Here is a 21763-nt window from a genome sequence, read left to right as displayed (position 1 = left end):
GATTTTCGTGGGCTCGAACTACATTGGAGTCGACTTACTATTGTGTAAATACGTTTCTTGAAAACTTCGTTTCTGCAACCCTCAAACACATGTTGTGGAGTTGTAGTATAGTCTCTAGAATAATTGGCAGTCACTCCAAAGAACCTGTCATCGAGGTGCACCACTGTTCTGTGCAGCTCAGACCTCGGCATTCAAACGTGGGCAGTCTAGCGAGCCCACGGGGCGGCGTTGAGGCAAGGTCTTGACATTCCCTTGTGGGAGACCTAAGGCCTAGTTGCGTTAAACCTTGCCGGACGTGCAATAAAGTTGTGTCATCCATCGACGAAGCTTTACAAGCCCGAAATGTAATTTGATTCTGTTGCACACAGTAGTGTTGGGTCTGTATTAACTCTGACGCTCTGGGCTTCTTTTGTGCGCACCTACCTTTATGTATGCAGCTAAGTGTACAGAGTGAAATCCCTCAAACCCAGACTAACAAAAATATAGCTTAGGTTAACTCATTCGAACCCAGACTCCCAGCTGAATCTGGGTCTGAATGAGTCGAAGCATGAGAGAGTTCACGGACATATGCCGACTACTACTAGTGCTACTGCTACTACTACATCTACTATACTACTACATTACTACAACTAATACATTACTACTGCTACTACTATTTATACTACTACCTTACTAATATATTACTACTGATACTACTACTACATTACTACTCTACCACTGCTACTACCACTGCTGCTGCTGCTGCTACTACTGCTACTAGTACTACTACATTACTTCTCTACCACTGCTACTACTACCATCACTACTGCTACTACTTCTACTATAATGATGATGACACCCGCCACGGTGGTCTAGTGGTTATGGCACTCGACCGCTGACCTGCACATCACGAGATCGAATTCAGTCGCAGCGACCCCATTTTCAATACAGAGCCAAAAATGCTTGAGGCCTGTGTACTTAGGTTCACGTGCACGTTAAAGAACACTGGATGGTCAAAATGTCTGGAGCCCTCCACAGCTGCGTCACTCATATTGTGGTTTTGGGGGTTAAACACCACTCATTATATCATTACTACGACAACAAAAACGATGACAGCAGAGAGTAGACAAAGACAGTTTTGCTGCAAAAGAGATTTGCTTTACTCACCTGCTTGAAACTATCAACACAGCGCCTCTCCATCCAGGACTTAAGCGTCTCGATAAAGCAGCATGAGAAGAGGACGCCCAATGCCGAGCGATGGAAGCTCTGCGCCCGCAGCCGCTTGCAGAAGGACAGCAGCCACTTTTGTGACGCTGGGTCCGCAACGTCAAATGCGGGGTCGAACACCACTGCACCTTTGTTGGAAGGGTTGAGGTAATCACCCGTGTCTACCGGAAACACGCCCCAGATGATGCGGATTGGCAGTCAGTGGAAGGGGTCCTGAACATGGTAGAAAAACAAGAAGTCATCGTCATCATCATTATCAGCAGCAGCAGCAGCCTGACCATGCCCACTGCAGGGCGAAGTTTCTCCTGTGTTTCGCCAATCAACCAGGTCAACTATCATACATGGAAGGTAAATATATTTACTAGATGTAAACATCTATTTCATCAGTCTGGTACACTTTCCAAGAAGGCATACAAGCCTTGCCACGTTGAAAACATCATTACTTCGACGACGGAGCTTTTTGAAACATTGAACCCAAGGCTGCAGCTTCAATTCCGGTCATGTTTCGACATAGGCGATATTCTTAGGGCTGATTTACTGGGAAATGTCATCATACTCGTCATAATATTCATTGTCTGCTTGATTGTGCCCACTACTGGGCAAAGGACTCCCCCATGTTCCACCAATCAACCTGGTCCTGTGCTTGCTGCTGCCACATAACACCTGCAAGCTTCTTAATTATCAGCCCTTCTGACCTTCTGTCTCTCCCTTGTGCACTTGCAGTATCTTGGAATCCAGTCAGTTACCCTCAATGAACAGTGGTTATCTTCTCAATGCACTACATGCCCTGACCAAGCCCATTTCTTCTTCTCGATTTCAACAATACCCCTGTCGCACTGGACATTTTAATGTCATTCGAAGAAAATGGCATTCGGATAAAATGACATTATGCTGCTGCTACACAGTGATATATCGTGTCATTAGAATCGAATGACTTAAGCAATCGAATGAGTTCAAGAAACGCATTCATTGTCACAGTCGAACCAATTGTATACTCTTCCTGAAGACTACTTTAAAAGGTGGCATTCGGAATTTTCAATTTGACCCGCATTCATAAAAACACGCTATTCACGTTGCTTTTTTTAAAGGCACCCTTCACCTTAACGAGGGCAGGAGTACAGAAAACTGCCGTAAAATGTCTTTACTCTCCAACTCAGTGGCGTCTGGGCACCGGTGCTGTTGGCCATGATGTAAACAAGCAGACGCCTCTGTGCCCATGTATGCATGTATCTGCAGTGATGGTGTCAGCCGCACCAGCGCAGTGAGCCAAGGTGGAGACGTTCGCTCTCACAAAGCTATGACAGTTTCGTTGCAAGCTGTTTGCTTAAACGGACAACAGGTTACTAAGATATACCTCATTAATTCTTATTGCTAACTCTTTTCAATCTAGGGCCCTGAAAACCTCCTGTAAACATGCAGTGAATAGACCTGGAGAGATAGTGTCTCCCTGCCTTACACCCTTCAATATTGGGACTCTGTTCCTTTCTTTAGAGAAAACTATGGAGGCTGTGGATACACTGTAGATTTCTTATAGTATGCTTATATAGGGTACTTCGATGCTTTTATTCTGTAGTGTCTGCATTACTGCTGATGTCTCGACTGAGTCAAATGCCGTCTTGTAATCTATGAAGGCTATGCATAGGGGTTGGTTGTACTCTGAGCGTTTCTCTATTACCTGATTGATAGTATAATATGGTCTATTGATAATATGGTCTATTGTAGAGTGGCCTGTACGAAATCCTGCTTGGTCCTTTGGTTGATTGAACTCTTAATGTCGTTTTACCAATTTTATTAGCTATTATTTTTGTAAATAGTTTGTAGAGAGCGGACAGTAAGCTGATCGGCCTGTAATTTTTCAAGCCATTGACGTCTTCTTCTTTATGAATTAACATGACTTTCTGTTCTGCCAAGATTCTGGTACCCTTCCCGTGAAGAGACATTTCGTATATAAGATGGCCAGTTTCTCTAACACAATTTCTCTGACATCTTTCAGCGGGTTCGTTGTTACTTTATCCTCATCACTGCCTTTGTTTCTTTGAATTCCTTCTATATAGTACCATACGAATTCAATTTCAGATTATCTGACCAAAACCACTGCTCACTTTGAATTCGCTTCGAACCTAAAATTCACTATTGGCACAGGCCTACAAATCACAGTTTTCAAACATGCACTACTTAGTCTTTAAAGATGTACGAGTTGTTTTAGTAGCACCTCATCCTTCATATATAAAAGATAAAACTGTATGAAAGAGTGTATAAGGATGTTTATAAGGAGTATATTAGGGGTGCATAGAAATATAGAGGAACTGTAGAAGGAGTACAAAGTTGTGCAGAGTTGTGCAAAGTAGTACAAAGTCGTTGCAAGTCCACGTAGAGCACGAGTGTACGTCGACGAGATCACATGAATCACCGCTCTGGCATCACGAAGTGTGCCAAAAAACTGCCAGGCCTGTGTAGAGCGCGCAGCACAGTGACAACGAAAGAGCAGCCTTTCAGAGCCTTTCTAAACACTCTTTGGATAACTGCTACATGCACACTTGCAGGGCACCCACTACACCCTATTAATCATAATTTTTGTGCAGTAGGCCAGCATTCCCTAATAGGTGCTATCCTTCCTCATTCTTCTGTGAAGTGTGGTATCCGCTACACACTTTCAAGAAGTTTTCTTCAAATTTTTTATGCAGTCGCTGACAACGATCAATAATTATGCCTGAAGTGGGTATGTGCCACAGTTGATACCTTATCAAGAACAAGCTTTTGTAAGGAGTTGGAGCACTAGACGACCCACTCGTTATGCAATTTGCATTGTGTGATGCCTGGTTGTTCCTTGGCTGTTTTAAAATGCTTTACAGTCGAGCCCCACCACAACGAAACTCACAGAGCATGAAAATATTTCGTTGAAGCGAGAATTTCCTTGTAGTGAAATTGAAAAATATAGCTGATCCAAACTAGCAGAACAAGGAACATTTATTGTTAAAATTAAAAAAGTCTCCGCTGCTTCCTATTCTTTCCTAGCAGCGTCACGACGCGATTCACAGTCATGCATTGCGAGGCCATGGTGAAAACCACGCTACAACCGCTTTCATGAATGTACCAAACAGTTGCATTAACATGTTAACACCAGCAGCTGTCCGTCGTCAAAGTGTATCCGACAACGCCGAAATGGAGGCAGGGTATTGTGGAGGGGTGACTTATGCCTTATTCTATGCCATTCTTATCATTTATCACTCGCGGCTAGGTGATTTGGTTGATAATGCAGATGAACATTTGCTCTGATTAGATACCACACTGGCCAAGCGCGAATAAAATGATAAGCATTGGAATCTGAAAAGGCATCGCTCCGCGGTTGCACCCAGCAGCTGCGTGAAATTTCAGCTGCGGATTGTCAGAGGCTCAAAAGCAAGCCAGTGGCAAAAGCAGGGCCTGGCAGGGCAGTCTCATCGCCATCGCTATCGAGCAATGGCAGTGCCCATGCTTGCGAACAGCGGTGGTTTCTGGCGGTTGTTACGCGTGTTTTAGGCTTCATCAATGTACTTTCAGGTTCTGAAAATGCAATAAATATCTGAGCCTGGGATTGCATCGTGAAATTTCGTTGGAAGCAGGACGGCAGAAAAAAAGTGTTCGTTGTGGCGACAATATTTATGCATTGACTACTATGGATTGCTGACGGGGAACAGTGAATTTTTCATTGTAGTGGAAATTTCGTTGAAGCGGCGTTCGTTGTAGCGGGGTTGGACTGTATCACTCATATTAACACAATCATTCTCCGAACATGAAGCCTGCCTATGGCAAGTTTGGAACGGAGTTTCAAGCAGTACCGTGGCTGTGCGGTAGAATACAGGCCTGGCATGCAGGGGACCCGGGTTCGGATCCCGCTATGTTCTTGGTGTTTTTATTTACTGAGTTTTTTAATTTCATGCGATAGTGGTTATAGACATCAGTGGCGGTCATGGCAGACAACTGCAGCGCTGAATTCGACCCTTGTTGTGATCTCATAACGGCTTTCGCTATAAATGATGAGAGGTACCAAAAGAGAATAACACGCTCCCATTTTGTGTTTTGACAGACAGTTTTAAAACTCCTTTAATGAAGCATAAGCTAAATTAAAAAAAAGCTTTCTGTACCTTCCATAAAAATTCTGCATCACCTCTATGCCAGGCTTTGCACAGACTCTGTTCACCTTCAGATCTGTTCCAAAGCAAAAACCCAAAATAGACCGTGATGACAACTTACCCTGTTGCGTGCCTTCTCGAACCAGAAGCGCTCCTACAGATCGAGGTCGTAACGCTCAAACAGGTGGCTGGCGCTCAGCACTTGGAACTTGGGCGACTCTGGCAGGCGCAGACGAGGCTGGACAAAGATGGCCACCGCTCCGCCGGCTGCCACCAGGGCGAGTGAGAGGAGCCATAACCACCGGAGCCTGATCACGATGCAGGGAAGGAGCTTGTCGTAGAAGACGCGTGCCCCTTCCGAAAGGCTGCATCACGAGTCAAGATGAATGCAGTCACATTGTTGGACCACTTCGTTGAATGCAGTCACATTGAGTCAAGATGAATGCAGTCACATTGTTGGACTCGGCCTTTGTCAAGTACTCCAGCCTTTAGCCCCGGCTTCCTCCTTTGTATGAAAGGAAAATAAACTTCACTTCACTTATCAGACACATAACACTGTTAAGCACTGCTGAGTAGTAGGCTTGAGCAAATATTCGACCACTTTGTATATCCGAATGAATAATTCTAATATTTGAATTCGATTTGATTCGAGTTTAAATTACAGAAAATTTAGACGTATTCAAAATTAGGGAATAGGTGTAAACCAGTCTGACACCGCTGCGCCATGTAGCCTCTCACAAGTGCATTTCCCACCTGGTGCTCAGCGGAACGAAGTTACAGTCGCTTGGAAGGACACCCACCCCGTGGGGAATCGGCAGCATGGAACTGCCAGAATTTCCACTTCATGGCTCAACGAACATCCACGCTCGTGCTGTGTCATCTGCCTCTGTCTTTTTTGTATAGCCATGCTCCCAGTTACCCTCACATCGATGCATAACTTTTTAAAGTTGAAGTTGTTGTACCACCTTATATGCTCTAAGTTTAGTAAATTTTAAAATGCAGTACATTTCACAGGTTGTAACTTCAACTCTACTGAAAGTGAAATTCTGCGGCCATTTAAAGTAGCGTCCCCTTCTTTTGAACAAAAAAGAATGACATTTGCAAATGCTTCGTCCTGATTAAATTAAAAAAAAAAGACGGTTGTGCGGGTTAGTTGGTTCGTCGCAAATACGTTAATTTTGATATACACTATTAGAATTCGATTCAATATTATTTGACTAAATTCACTATTTGCTTTGAATTCACTGCCAATCTAAAATTTGCTACTCGTGCAAGCCTACTACTACTACTAAGCAGCAATAAATGACTTGCAGGTGCTCGTGGATCGCTTGACTGCCATGGAACAGTACAAGGAAGGAACTATTTTCAAATACACTTAAAAAGCAAGAACATAGTGAAACAATCTGCAGTTAAACAATGTTTACAGGGCATGTTAGATGCGGACTGATATACACCTATTCGTTCATTTCGAATAAACTGTGAACGAAAGCATGGTTTATACGTGCCTCAATGCAACCTTGTTTTTCTGGCACATCCAAAAATACAGCATGCCATTTCAACTAGCCCAGGGAACAGCACTCTCATATGACAAAGTTTGCCATTTCCATTTGGCAAAAAACACTGCAGAACTATTACGCGAGTGTCACATATGGAAGTTGCAAGTACTTCTGTGCATCTGACCCACTTCTCTAAAGAAAGTTCGGAAACTGCTTGGCTTAGTCTGACGCTAGAGATATACCTCTACATGTGAAGATCCTTTTAAAACTAACTGATGTTTAACCCAAACTTCTAATTTGAATGGTACTGCTTTCACTTCTTGAATGCTTCTGTATGTTTCCAAGTGAGCGAAAACTCCTTTTAATTAGAAAATATTTTCTTGTGCTTGTCAAGTTTAGCTTCCTAAGGCCTTGCTGGACTTGAATGCTAGAAAGTCGTTCATTTATAGCTGGCGTTCCTAAGCCACCTTACCCAGAATATTTAATGCCAGAGGCAGCTAGTACAGAGAACAAGAATATGTTGTCGTGGCAACTAACTTTGTGTTAGCTTACCAACTCTTGATTTACGGTAAGACCAGCGCTTTAAGCATCCCAGTACTATGCAAGACATTTGATGCTGTGTAAAGCTTACCTCAGTGGCGTTCACCACCCGTACATTTTTAACATCATGATTACCACTCAGACTACGGAAGATGCTGCTGTGGAGTGCTGTTAGGCAGTCTTGCTTTGCAAATATCACAATTGAAGTATTGACAAAATATTGGGAACCTGTTGAGTACTGTTTGGAGCCATACAGATAGACTGACAATGAACTTTATTAAGGAGCCATACAGCCATGCGAAAGAAAAAAAAAGACCTCACAAAGTGACATGAATCAGCACAATGAAAGCTTGCATATGCTGTTTCAAATAACAAAAACTGTTGTTTTTTCATAGTCTGTGCCTTTGCATAATAGTGGCCATAATGTGATATCATGTCTGCATACCTGATTCAAAGCTGTCTGCTAGCGCATTCTTCATAAAATCCCATGCAATTTCACGACATGGAACTCCACAATTAAAGTACTTACTGATGTCACATACTTGGTATTATAGTAATAATAGCAGAGGTTGCACATCACAAAACCACTGCATCGCTATGGTGGCGGCGGAGGGCTTGGGGAATTTCAACCACCTGGGGTTCTTTTGCGCCTAAATATTCACACAAAGGCCCCTAAAATGTAGCCTCCATCGAAACGTGGCTCTTGCAGCTGGGATTCGAGCACCATAAACACTAGGCTGCAACGGCAAATAGGACCTCAGTAAACTTGGAGGAATCGATGAAGGGTTGCCAGCAGCACCACACCTTTTTTTTTCCCTTCATAGCTCACACTCGAATAACTGCTAGATATTTTCGCTTGTTAGGCCGGTTTCCTTTTCAGTTTCTGGCTCGAGTGCATGACACGTCGAGCAGTGGCAGTGCAATTTCGTCATCGACGCATTCCTGACACTTGCGAATCTTGAACATACACAAACCATTTACTTCCATCGATGTAAACCCCCGTGGAAAATTCCGTTATCTCGCACCAATTACGGCACCCAAAGACTTAGCCACATGCTACATACTATATTGAACTCATACGAGCAGCAAGACATAAAAATTGACACATTAAACAATATCGATGTGCAAACACTATTCTTGTAGATATGTATTGTTTACATAGATCACTCTGTATTGCTTTGCATCATTTATTGTATACCATTATATATATTATTTCCTTATTATTTCTTTTGTGTAACCTCATTGTGTACCTTTCTTATGTACCAAAGCGATGATACATACTCTGCGAATTACTGTGCTCATATGTGTTTATGAAATATTCCTTTTTGTTTGTATACCTTGGCCAGTCATTTACTTTGTCTTCTGCTTGTATTGTTTCCTGCTTTTTAATATTTGTTTTTTTTTTATTTTATTGTATTTCGTTTTCACCCTGTCAATGCTGACGTAGCGTGGACGGTGCTTAGTCAAGCTGCAATAACTGCAGCTTTTCTGCCGTCTCCCCATTTTTACCATTGTATCTGTTTTGGTGTAAATAAATAAATAATAATAAATAATAATAATAATAAAGACGCTCGTGTAAAGTTACAGATTCCTGGCGGATCGCTGAAGCGGATTCACCGACCTGTGATGGAGGAGTCACAATGCGGCGCAGACTGGGGCGCAGCACCAGAATAGCTTCAGCCGGGGCAGGTACACGCCGAAGGGGGGCACACGCAGGCATCACGTGGAGGAGCACCACTTCTCGGCCACGATGAGTGCCGCGGGCAACCACGTCACCGTGAAAAAGAAGCTGGCCAGCACGGCCGTGCCGGCAAACAGGCTGAAAGAGGGAAAGACAGCAAACAGCGGCTATTACAGTAATTGTAGCAGTCTGGGGATGTAACTGGTCAATAATAATAATAATAATAATAATAATAATAATAATAATAATAATAATAATAATAATAATAATAATAATAATAATAATAATAATAATAATAATATAATAATAATAATAATAATAATAATAATAATAATAATAATAATAATAATAATAATAATAATAATAATAATAATAATAACTAGTCACTAATAATTTAGATAAATAGTAGATAACAAGGAAGACGTGTTGCATTCTACAGTGTGTGTGGGCGATGAGACATAAAACCTAAGAATAAGTGCACGCTCCGCTCACAGCTACTGCTGTCCCTAAGGACAGCTGTGACAGCTTAAGAAATTTTGCATAGACAACTCATCCGATGACGTGTGCTCATTTCTGTGACATGAAGTACCTTTGCTGGTGGTTTTTTTTTATAGAGATGCGTTAGTGTTGCTAGTTTTTGGTCGAAGTACTTGGAACTTCCTGGCGGATTTCAGCAAAAGTTTAGACATCATTCTTGGGGAATTGCAATGTTTTCAGTGGAGATGATGAACTTCTAATTATTAACATGTGTTATATTTATATTAGCAATGAAACAATACTTGCGGTTACAACAAAAACCACCTAGCACGTCTCTCTTGCACAGATGATTGGCAGGCCCACCGTACTTGTGGGGGTGGAGCTTGTACAGTACACACAAAGTGAACGGAAACCTTCCGATAGAGTTCATGCTTACATGAAGCAACTGCTTATAATATGACTAATTTCACAACTGAATTACCCATGCCTATTCGTATTGCAGGAAAGGCAACTCTAGTTAAATGGAGCGTATTTTCCCGATCCACTGAGGTTCTGTTTATCGAGCGTTTACTTTATTTAATCTAAGGTTGTAAACACCTATGGTATCATTGTTCTGTCCAGGTTAACTATTGATCTGGTCTGAACAGTAAAAGTTGTGCTCTTGTACAATTGCACAACCCTTGCACCCTGTTGTACAAAACGAGGTGTCATCAATGTTACAGAGTGACCGTCACTGTTGCTGCATTCCATCATCAACGCACCCGAAGCAGCGGACAGCGGTAATGTTGCTGACGCAGCTGGCGAAGAAGGCAGCGGCCGTGGTGACACTGGTGACCAGCATGGAGAGACAGGCGTGGTGCAGCGTGTCCCGGACTAGCTTGACCAGCGTGCCGCTGTTTTTCTCCGCCTTGGCTGCCCCCCACGTCTTGCAGTAGATGAAGGCGTCGTCCGCTCCAATGCCTGTGGCAGACGCGTGGGAAACAAAGGAAAAAGAAATTGTATCACCAAAGTTCGCTCCCAGTCAGATTAATTTATCAAAAAATATAACGAGTGCTCACCAAGAAGCAAGGTAGTACGGCAACATGAACGAAAGCTTTGTAGTTAAAGACACATCAGTTTCTGAGAAGTTGACGTTACTAAGTCATGTTCATGTCGTTTTCTGCACTACAAGGAGAAAACAACTGGTACCAACTAACTTATGATTCTGTAATTTTTTGCAAGAAACATCAAACGACAAGTTTCCGAAAGCTAGATGTTTCGATCATAGTCAAGTTTTTTGTCAATTTATAACGCATTTACTACTCGGGGAAACGTTTCACTTCTATCGATGTGCTTATTTCTTGCCGAACTGTTTACCACTGATGTCTTGACATTAGCATGATATTCATCCACATTTGGTCAGCAACATATGCGAGTGATAATTCAACTGTCACCTTCACTGTGTCAGGCAGGCCAACACTTAGTTCTGGTTAGGCAACGTCATTCGTTCCAGTTATTCCTACACTGCGAGTAATTTTTCGAAGAAAGCCACGTTTAACTTGTCTGTCCTGTAGTCAGATCAGAAATAATTCAACTGACATCTGTTTTATTAACTTTATTACAAACATTATCACGCTTACAATAATAAAGCGCTGGTCTAGTTGCTACGGATTCAGTATGTACACTCGAACCTTATTATAACAAACTTGCATCTTACATAAAAGTAAGTTCGTTATATCCGAAAATTTGTTATAAAGGTTTATTCTTAACACTAAATATATTGCGAGATTATTTTTCATTTACTTCGTTATAACTAATATTTTGTTATATCCGGATTCGTTATACCGAGGTTTGAGTGTATCTGTGTTTGCATGCCCTGTTTTTTAAGAATAACTTTTTCGTGCCTATTCAACTGTAAAAAGTCAGATCCTGTTTGAAACTAATGGCATTTCACCAGGTTGTGATCACCATTTCAAAATCAGCATCCCCGCGTGTTGCTTTCGCACACATTGTCACATTGTTCGAGCACGCATTCAGCAGTACCACGTGCTTACTTACAGCAAGACTAATGTTCTTGGCGTCCCAGGAGCTAGCACGGCTGCAATGAATATGCATACGCATTTGTACGAGTGCATGTACATATACACATGAAAATTTAAAAATTATGGGGTGTTGAGGGAGAGTAAACTCCCAACCACCCACTGTTCATGCCAGTGATACAAGATTCTGAGATATAGGCACCAGTTATATAACTGATATATATCTAGTGCAGCTGTCTCAAACTGTTTAAAGGCTGGCTATATTGAACGTGGACCAAGACAAACAAAAGACAGGATGCACGTCCTGTTTTTCGCTAGTCTTTGTCAGTGCTCAATACAAGCTTTTAAAATGAATGTAAACCAACTAGCCCGACTCAGTGCCTCATCTCAAACATTCGAAACACACTAACGTCGCAAGCGAGCAAAACCAAAATCAGCCACAAGCTGCCATATTACCTGCAGAGCGTCACAATTGTGTGTAAGTCCTGCCTCCATAGTGTTCTCTTTAATGTCAGGATAAAGTTGTCACCGAACATAGCAAATACAAGTTAGATGCCCCTCATCTGGTGTCTGCCAGTGAAAATGTACACTCAAACCTCATTTTAACAAAGTTGAAATCTTACGCAAAAATAGGTTTGTTATATCCAGAAATTTGTTTTAAAGGTTTATTCCTAACACTGTATTGCAAGACTATCTTTAATTTACTTTGTTGATTTATATGTGAGGTTTAACGTCCCAACACCACCATACGATCATGAGAGACGTCGTAATAGAGGGTTCAGAAAATTTTTGCTCCCTGGGGTTCCTTAACGTGCACCCATATATGAGCACACGGGCCTACAGCATTTTTACCCCTATCGAAAATGCAGCTGCCGCAGCTGGAATTAGATCCCGCGACCCGTGGGTCAGCAGACGAGTACCTTAGCCACTAGACCACCGCGGCGGGGCCATTTACTTTGTTATAACGAGTATTTCATTATATCTGGGTTCGTAACATCGAGGCTTGAGGGTGTAGCATTCCATCTCACCTATGGCGATGGTGAACGTGAGGACGTTCATGAAGGGGAAGAAGGAGATGCGGAAGACGGTCGTGTACAGGAAGTACGCCGTGCCCAGGGAGAAGACGACGGCCATGCACGTGACGGCCGTCACCAGGAAAGACTGCGTGTAGGCCCACATGGCCGCCAGCACTGTCACGCCCGCCAGGGCCACGTACACCGTGTCGTGCAGGAGGTACTCGTCAAACAGAGCGTGCTTCAGGCCCAGCTCCATGCCGACCACCTGCACAGTGAAAGACTGAGAGGTTTTACAGCTAAAGCTGTTATGAGATCCTGACAAGGGTTGCTTTCGGCGCTGCAGTTGTCCGCTGCCACCTCTGGTGTCCACAAGTACTGTTACTCAAATAAGAAAGAAATAAGCAAAGATGAAATATTAAAAATAATTATGCTGGGATGGGGTTTGAACATGCGCCCTCTCCGTGGCAGCCCAGTATTCAACCACACGGCCGTGCCTGCGTTCGAAATTCCTTCACAAAAATACTCTAAATAGGCGTCATGGTGGGCAAGAAATGACATTAACGTTTAACGTAGTGTGCTAGAAGAGCGAAATAACAATCAGGTGTCACACGAAGCGAATTTTGTAACTAAACTTCACTCAATATGAATAGCATAACGAGTGGGTTGTAGGATGCTCCAAATCAATTACAACGAGCTCAGCCATAATTCATTATTGTCATAAGTCACCATATTACCAAAGTGAACGTAATGACTTGCAAATGCATAGAGGGTACTTGGCTTTTTTTGCTGAATGACGAATAATTGCTTCCAGATTTGAAGAAAACTGTGAAATGGCGAAGGGGGTACTTTGCCAAGTGTACTTGTATTATTAGCCTAAAGGGAGTTCACAGCAGGTTTTAGAAATGCCACTCTTCCAGCTTTCGTTGTGGCTGCACAATGCTGTCTGTGTAGGCCTGGCATTTTTTTTAAGGTCCGGTACCCAACTAAATCTTCTTCTAACAAGTAGAATAGAGGCACTATGAACAGCAAGCAACAGGCCAAAATAAAAAATTATTTCACCAAAATATTCTGAACCCTTTGCTGTCCGAAACCCTTTTCCATCTTTTGTCTATTATGGTTCGAAACTAGAAGATTCAAAGCTCAAGTAAAAGTACCTTACCTTTACTTTTACGTTACGTGCCATCTTTTACAGATTGCACATAACGTAGAGAAAAATGCATGCACTAGGTAACCGTCAAAAAACTTTTCGAGCCGTACCTGACGGTAGACTGCTGCGGTCGTATTGCGTGGTCGAGCAGGGGCGGACAGTGGACCGCAAAGGATTAAAATTAGAACTGCGCAAACAACCAAATTTTTGGTGAGGAGTAAGTTCAAATAATGAAGTGTGAATTGAATATTTTAAAAATATTTCTTGAATACTTCTATAATATTTTTTGAATGCTTCGAAATGAAATTGCAGGATAAAGTTGGAGAGGATTCCCAAGTATATTCTTATGAGATGGCAACATGAAAGTGTTCTTTTGGCTAGGTTGATGAAGCGCTAGCGGGGTGGTGTTTTATAGTTTACTTATCAAGAATAAGGCAATGTAGAGGTCGAATTTCGTTCTTAGGTATTTATACCAAAGCTGGTGCTGACTGAGTTAAAATAGGTCTGTCACATACCAGTACAATGTATGCTGCATACATTTTTTCTTCGAAACTCGCAAAGAATCGATTTATTGATTGATTTACTTGACTGACTGAGTGAGTGGTTCAGTTGCAACTACTTCTGTTAAAAAACAGCACCTTGTCACAACCTTCAGCAGCCATGCCTTCATTAAATTGGCCTGTTATTACGCATTATGTGCTACATACATTAGGAATGATAAAAACTGACTGAGTGAATGGGCGAGTGACTTGCACAAAGGTGCGGCTTATAACCTGAGAAACGGGTAAGTGCCACCTCAAGAACAGGGTCAGGCCCTGTTGGCACCTTATATGAGCTACATTACCTGAGTTACATCGCATTACCTGAATCACATCGTCTTCCAGGTGGCCGTACTCCTCCAGATCCTTGAAGTAGGCCATGGCCATGGTGCTCTGCCCCAGCGGCAAAAACACACTGGTGTAGGAAAAGTGCGGTTCCTGGACCAGCCTACCCTGACCGGACTGCGCAGACGACGAGTCATTCTGCCTGCTGCCTCCGCCATCACAGTCGTCGATGAGCTCGTCGCTGCCGTCCCCGCGGTTGTCAACCGGCGGGAGGAAGTCGACGTCGGCCAGGTAATGGAGGATGGCTTACACAGCATTGTACTCGATGCACTCGGCGGGGACTCCGCGGCACAGTCGAGCCCCTGAGGCGCAGTCGTGGCTCAACTTCATGCTGTGGTAGTGCGGCGCACAGGCCTCCAGCCTCTTGAGAACCTGCATTGATGTGTTTATCTATCTATGACCACGCTTTTCTATATATGAAGAACAAATAATCTGATATGGTATAGCCAGAATCTTTTTTTTGCTTGGCACAATTACAGGACTCAAGCATTCAAACACATTTTTGTTTTCGAATAACGACTTCTATTAACAATCGGTCACAACAACTGCATCATGTCACTACATATCTGGCCACTAACAGCAATGTTAGCTCTAATGTATTAAGTGTTGGAGTCAAAATTACGCTGATCTGACTCAAACTGTCATTGCTAAAAATGAGTGTGCATTACATGTTACGTCTTGCGACAGACGTGCCGAAGGATCAGACCAGTTCCAAGCGAACGATGTTTTTAAACTTGTGCTTGTGGATTCGTGGCCCAGGAAAGGAGGGCTGCGGCTAGCAAGCAGCACTCTGTTTATAACACTCAGGGACACAAGAGCACCTCAGACTCTTATTTATTTGAGCACCAAATGGCACAACATCACAAAGCTCTAAATTTTCGCATTTCAGCTTGCAAGCTGTGGCTGATGGTGATAAATTACACACCAGCAACGCATAATGGGTTGCTGCTTCTCCCGTTTGGCGTACAAAGCACGGAATCGATAGGGAAGAAAGAACGCATTACAGAAAAGATGCTGTTCCTTCCACCCAACCAGTTCTGCGCTCCCCTATGCAAGAAGTCGAACCAACTAGCCCAACAAGTGACCATTTTGAGACTGCTCTCAGCATGCCATGAATACTATTTGCACTAATACCCGTCAAACATGCTAGTGACACGTCACCTGGACTTGAACACATAGAGGTTGCAGCACTTATCCAAATGCAGGACCCCTTGCACAACTATGGTATAAGTCACTGTTGTAACAGTAGTCAGGGGTGATGCCATGGTTTATTTCTTAATTGGTTTCACCTATGAAAAGTGATATCCTCTATGGAGCCAGGGAGGCAAAAAACGTATGCGTTGCTCGTTGACTATGCTTTCTTTTGGGAGAAGGTGAAGAGGGGCAAAGGGGGGGGGGGGGGGGGCCCGGTGAAAATGGGGGGGGGGTGCTTCTCCCCCATGTGACACACCCCGACATTGCCTCTGACTCAACTATTTCAATTCTGTTTATTTATTGACACCGTCAGCCCTTCACGGGCTATAACAAAAGTGGAGTAAAATTATATTAAATAGGAATGTGTGTAAGAGGAACATGAGAAAAGGAACTATCACTACTGAAATGCATACAATTTTCATAGCACCCATCGAAATACATCCATCAAATCTATCATAATTGTGAGGCATGTAATTTAAACAATGAAGTTCATTAATAAAACACAAGAATATAAAGCATCATTGCTGAAACATATATCCTATTATTACACATATAAAAACACAAAATAAATGTCATAATCTACTTAAAAAGCAAGTACTTTGCAAATCGTATCAATGTTAGCACATAGTATTTAGGTACACTACGGAATTTATGGCTTCTAGAAACAGAGGGATTTAATTTTCACAACTGAATGCGGTCAAGAATTCCTCAGCTGATTCACCCTAGAGAAAAGGCTGTACCTTAAACAGTCATTGACTCATTATAAACCTTGTGGGGTGGTAAACTTCATACTGGCGGTCACTTATGGAGACGAACAATGCCTCTTCGCTACCTACAAGGGACAACAGTGAAGTATCATTGAAGAGAGTGGAGTGAAAGGAAAAACAGAGGAAAAGAGAAGTCACCTTTGTCAAAAGAGTATTCACAGCATTGAGCACCAAGCTGGGGTACTTCTTTCCCCATCAGCGAAACCGGTGAGTTCCCAGTGGCACTGGGCATCGAACCCAGTATACTTCCAGGTTAGGAGGCCGACACTCTTACCGCTTGAACATCGCTGCAGTGCGTATGTGCTGCAACGTGCGCCCTTAAAGTACCAATAATGCTTATAGTCATGTCTGCAGTTCATAGAGGAGGTCCATGGCATGGTGTGAGCATTCATACTTGTCCGGATAACTGGCAGCACGGGAACACACAACACACGGAGATATAGAACCACACAGAACGAGCGCTCACATAGTTCTTTCTTTGTATGTTGTGTGTTCCCGCGCTGCCAGTTCACTGAACAAATATGAACTACCTTTTGAGCCTGTGGAATGAGGGCTAAAAGGGTAAACTATTCTGGGGTTATGGTAGTACGAGCAAATATTATGATACAATTCAGAGGCATGTGACAGAGGGGACATTAAGATTAATCCTGACTACCTGCGGTTCATTAACAGGCTCCTCAAGGGGAAACTGGAGCAAAACGTTGATTGGTTAGATTGATCGTCTACCTGTGTTTGAGTATACCACCGCTTTCTTGCATGCGAATAAATGAAATTTTTATATTGAAAACAGCTATTGAAGGTCTCTGGTGCCACTGCTCGATTTGAGTCACCTGCATCAAATGGAGAACTTGACGTCCTCACCTCGGCTGCCACATTCTGTGAGTCAGCGGGCACCAGAGACCGCCATGGCTGTAATTTCTGGCACTTACTGCACCTCTATTTATTGCCAATGTTTGTGCAAATCACTTTCTATTCGTAAGCCACTCAGAAATCAGAAAAAATGATCGTAGACCATTTATTGAAGTACCCAAGCCTGACAGAGGGCACGCCTTAAATTTCTCGATTGCGTCGTTTTCTCACTCACAAGTGCCCTGTTCTCAAAAAGAATAACAAACCAATGCCTCCTCTAGAAAGATGCCTGCAACCTCGCACGCTTTGCCATGGAGACGGGAGGTTCCTCGTAGTTCAGTATTTTCTCCGCAAGGAGCGCTCACAGCTGACACCACTATTTCAGCTCGATTCAGAAGTTATGCCATCACAAATACACAACCGTGTTGCCTCCGAGATGACAGTGGACATTTTTAATCTCAGAGGTGGCAAAGTTTAAACTGGTTTAAAGCGGCTACCGCGGTGAGCGCTCGCAGCCGGCACTGTTTGGGGGAACGGAGGAGGAGAGAACATGAGGATCGGGAACCAGCTCTTCGGCTCAAGTCGTAGGCATCTTTCCAGAGGAGGCATTGGAGAAACTCATCCTTACACAAGCTCAATCTTTTCACCTAGCTCAACTTATTATTTACCTTTGAGTCCCCTTAAAAGAGCCATGACACCCAATTTTCAGTTGTAATGTATGTTAGTTAATCACTGTGGGTTAACAAACAACCTGGCAAAATTTTGGTGCATTTCGTAAAGCACTTAATTTAAAAACAAATAATTTTCATATACATGCAAATGGCCTCGCGAGCCGTAATGTCGCAAGCTGTAGCTTTGCGAGTGTCTGTATTCTAGGGAAGAACGGGTTGCAGGAGAGGCACTTTTTCCCCTCATGCCTCACTGCCATTTGCACTCACCCAAGCTACACACCAGTGCTCTCTCTCTCCCCCAGCGTCAATGCTACACTGGTTGGCAGCCCCCCCCCCCCAAGAGGAAATCCTGCTGTCGACCATGCAGAGAGTGATTTCTTAGTGATTTCTTTTCGTGATCAGCTGTGCATACAGCTGAGCTATTTCAGCTTGGCTCTGCTTAGAATTGAATGATTAGCAGGAGTTGAAATTTTGGTAGAAGATGAATGCTCGGCGCTAGATGCAGTACACGACGTCATGCACGCCACGACAAAATGGGGGTCGCTTGCGGTGGGAGGGGTTTAAAGTCGGCAACTTCTAGAGCGTTTTTTGAGATATTCTCCAACATTGAAATATTCTCCTACAAATCAGTTTACATGTATGTATAGGCAAAATTAACCCTTTACTTCTACCCAGGTCTGTCCAACAGATGGAAAGCAGCGCCTCCAGCGTGAACAAGTTCGCTCCGAGAACCGCTGGCCCGAAGACAACGTGCCCGTGGTTTCGAGCTGAGAGGCGCGAGAGCGACAACTTTGAAGACTTCCACTGGGCGGGTCGGTTTATGCGTGTATGAGGGGTAAGCTATACCTGTGCAATTACCACGAGTTTCACATTGGAGCTGTTATACTTTTTGTAATGGCGTTACACACTTGCAAAAATTATCATCATCACGAATCATCTTTAGCACTCTCCTAGCAAATGCACCGCACTAACCGCACTAACTCAGCTGGTGCGCACTTGCTTCGTCCTCGTCTTTGTCTTCCACTTCGCTAAACGAACGCGGGCACCTGGCATGCACTCTCACACTGCGCAGATTCCTCCGGCGTTGGATGCCAAAGCTTGGATGGTCAAGAAAAGAAGCACAGAGAGAGAGAAAGAGAGATAAATATAAAATTCTTGGCAGAAAGAAATTTCTTCACAACGTGAGAACATTGTCAAAATGTTTTTACAGGCAGAGCGAAATACTAATATTATAATAATGTAATATAATATGACTTCAGCGCTTGTCCTGTGTGTTCCTTTGTGGTGTAACGTCTAATTTGCACAGTTGTTACCTTTAGCGAATATGCGACCAGCTAGCCCAATGACTCGCACTTCGGCAATATATTTAGGGGCGAAACATTTGGTATGGCAACAAACTTGGTGACCCTTCTCCACAATGCATTTCTCGACACTCCCAATCAGCAGTGAGAAACAAAACTACCTGTCAAGCGCGGTAGACACTTCAACACCATGCACAATCTCAGAAAATATAACTGAAAAGAAAAACAACATCGAATAATTAAAACCAAAAAATATGGGCGACACATCGATGGGACGTTGTAACACCACTGGCAATGTGGCAAGTCAACAAGATGCATTTTATCAAGGAATTTAGAGTAAAACTTTTGTATAAACTTGAAGGGACCTCAGCAAAAAATTTATTAAATAGTTCGCTGAACTGACACAGCTACATAGCAGCTCGTCACCACAAGTTGAGTGTAAGATCGAGCGTTCAAATGAAATTACAGCCCATTTATTCATCATGCTACATATTTGCATTCAAATCTACGCTTATTGGGGCTCTTGTGAAAGGTGCAGCAGTCTTTCATGGCAGTTGGACACTTAAGGCTGTAGTCATTATGAGTCATTGTCACCTTCCACAGCAGAACTTTGCTAAGCAGAAAAGGACTTCAGTATCTCTATACTCGCGGAAAACTTTTCTTGGCAATGAAGGGAAGGCTACGGAGCCAAATTGGGCATGTGCCACCACAGAAGAATATAATTCCAAAATTGTGTTCGCATCTTTCACGTGAAAATCATAAATAACAACAGTACCTTATATTCTCCGGAATGTTGTTTATAAAGAGAGACAGTGCACACCAAGGACATATTCATAATTATTTTACTTCACGAAGCATCATTTCGCATGTCTGTATGGGTGAAAACATAGCACGTTTTAGGTACACTGTCTAAATGGCGTCTTCGTCTTTCGATGAGTACATGTTCCCATCCAGCTATCATGACAACTTGTTGACAAAGCGTGTGACAAATTTCACTCGCAAATGGCTGTCTAAGCAGACATAGTAAACTGAATGCAGTGTTGCTATTTAAGACCGGCCATCATTCAAAGCATGAGCCGAACCGGACTACTTGGTGGAGAGGTACATGTAGAGTAGCTCCACCCCCGTAGCTTTCCCTTCATTGCCAAGAAAACTTGTCCGGGAGTATAGGTGCATCACCATGCTTCAGCATAAAATACCCGGAGACATGGGGATTTCATTCGGCACTCATGACAACCATGACGTGGTTGCAGGTGTAGGCCTGTAGCTCCCGTGGCAATTATCAAGACTTCAACAATTAGCTCCCATGATACACCGTGTGGAGCTGATAGCAAAGGCCATGATGAAACTATGCAACAAAAACAGAGGTTGTACTTGAACATGATCGACCTGACCTCGAAGAATTTAGATGGTGTCCTAGATGATGTTTGCAGAACTTAAGTAAACTATGCAGTGAATTTCCTTGAACTGATGCAAATTAGCATTAGGTTTTATAGTGCTTGCATCAAAGATTTTAAAAAAAGTTCTCATAACTGGATTAGACGATTTAAGGGGGGGCGCGGCAAGTAAAGTGCCGATTTTGGCCAAAATATGCGATTTTCTGATTTATTTTTTTTCGTAATCTTCAGACCTTCAACTTCGTTGTTCTAAAATATTACAGCGAAACGTGCGCTACAAATCTCGCAAATAGTGTTTTTGCCGAGGCTAGTCGCCGAAAAGTGCGAAAAAAAAGCCCCTGAAACGGTGTTGTTCACGCCGCACAAACGCGCCAAGTTGTTGACCGTGGGCCGCCATTTTGGTAGCTTTGGAAAGAGGAGAAAGCCGGCTTCCCGATGGTCGCGGTCTCGTATTTCGCCGAGTGAAAATAAAAGCGCGAGGAGCAAGTAAAAAAACAAAAACGAAGAACGGCAATTGGCTGCGCGGGTCACGTGGTAGCAGGCGCGACCTCTTACTGGTCAAAGCTGCGCCGCGCACCTTGGCAACCTTGGAAGCGCGAGCGCATCTGCGGCCGCCGTGTCGAGAATCATCCGGCGTGCGCTTCGTTTTTTGCCAGTTTGCTGTTTTTGTGATAGTTCGCGTGCTTTTTTTACCAAGCTTTGTTTACATCGGTGGTCTCTTCTGAGTGCTTGCTCATACTGCGGTGCTATGTTGCCGCAAAAAAAGTTCCGGAGCGTCCACAAGTACGGCAAGCGTCGGAAAGCTTGGAACAAAGGGCAGACGACTGCGGCTGCCGTCCCAGTCGCAGTTCCGGACGGAGCATGCTCTTCAAGCGTCACGGAGCCTCTACTCAGACCCTTCGCTGATTGTTGTGAGGCCGAAAGTGTGGAAGGTGCCACATCGTCGTATGTCAGACCGCCGGATGCCGTCGACCGTGATGGACGCTCTCGCGAACCCGATTGCGGTG

At 43.4% G+C, this 21763-nt stretch overlaps 1 pseudogene; it reads right to left on the bottom strand.

The window, feature by feature from the left end:
- Positions 1–492: 492 nt before the first annotated feature.
- On the bottom strand, positions 493–14955 carry LOC119186177 (protein dispatched homolog 1-like; annotated as a pseudogene).
- Positions 14956–21763: the final 6808 nt, after the last annotated feature.

Source organism: Rhipicephalus microplus, chromosome 8 (genome assembly GCF_043290135.1).
Source record: "Rhipicephalus microplus isolate Deutch F79 chromosome 8, USDA_Rmic, whole genome shotgun sequence".
Taxonomy (NCBI): domain Eukaryota; kingdom Metazoa; phylum Arthropoda; class Arachnida; order Ixodida; family Ixodidae; genus Rhipicephalus; species Rhipicephalus microplus.
Note: the sequence above shows the minus strand (reverse complement) of the source record. Positions and strands in the feature narration are given on the sequence as shown.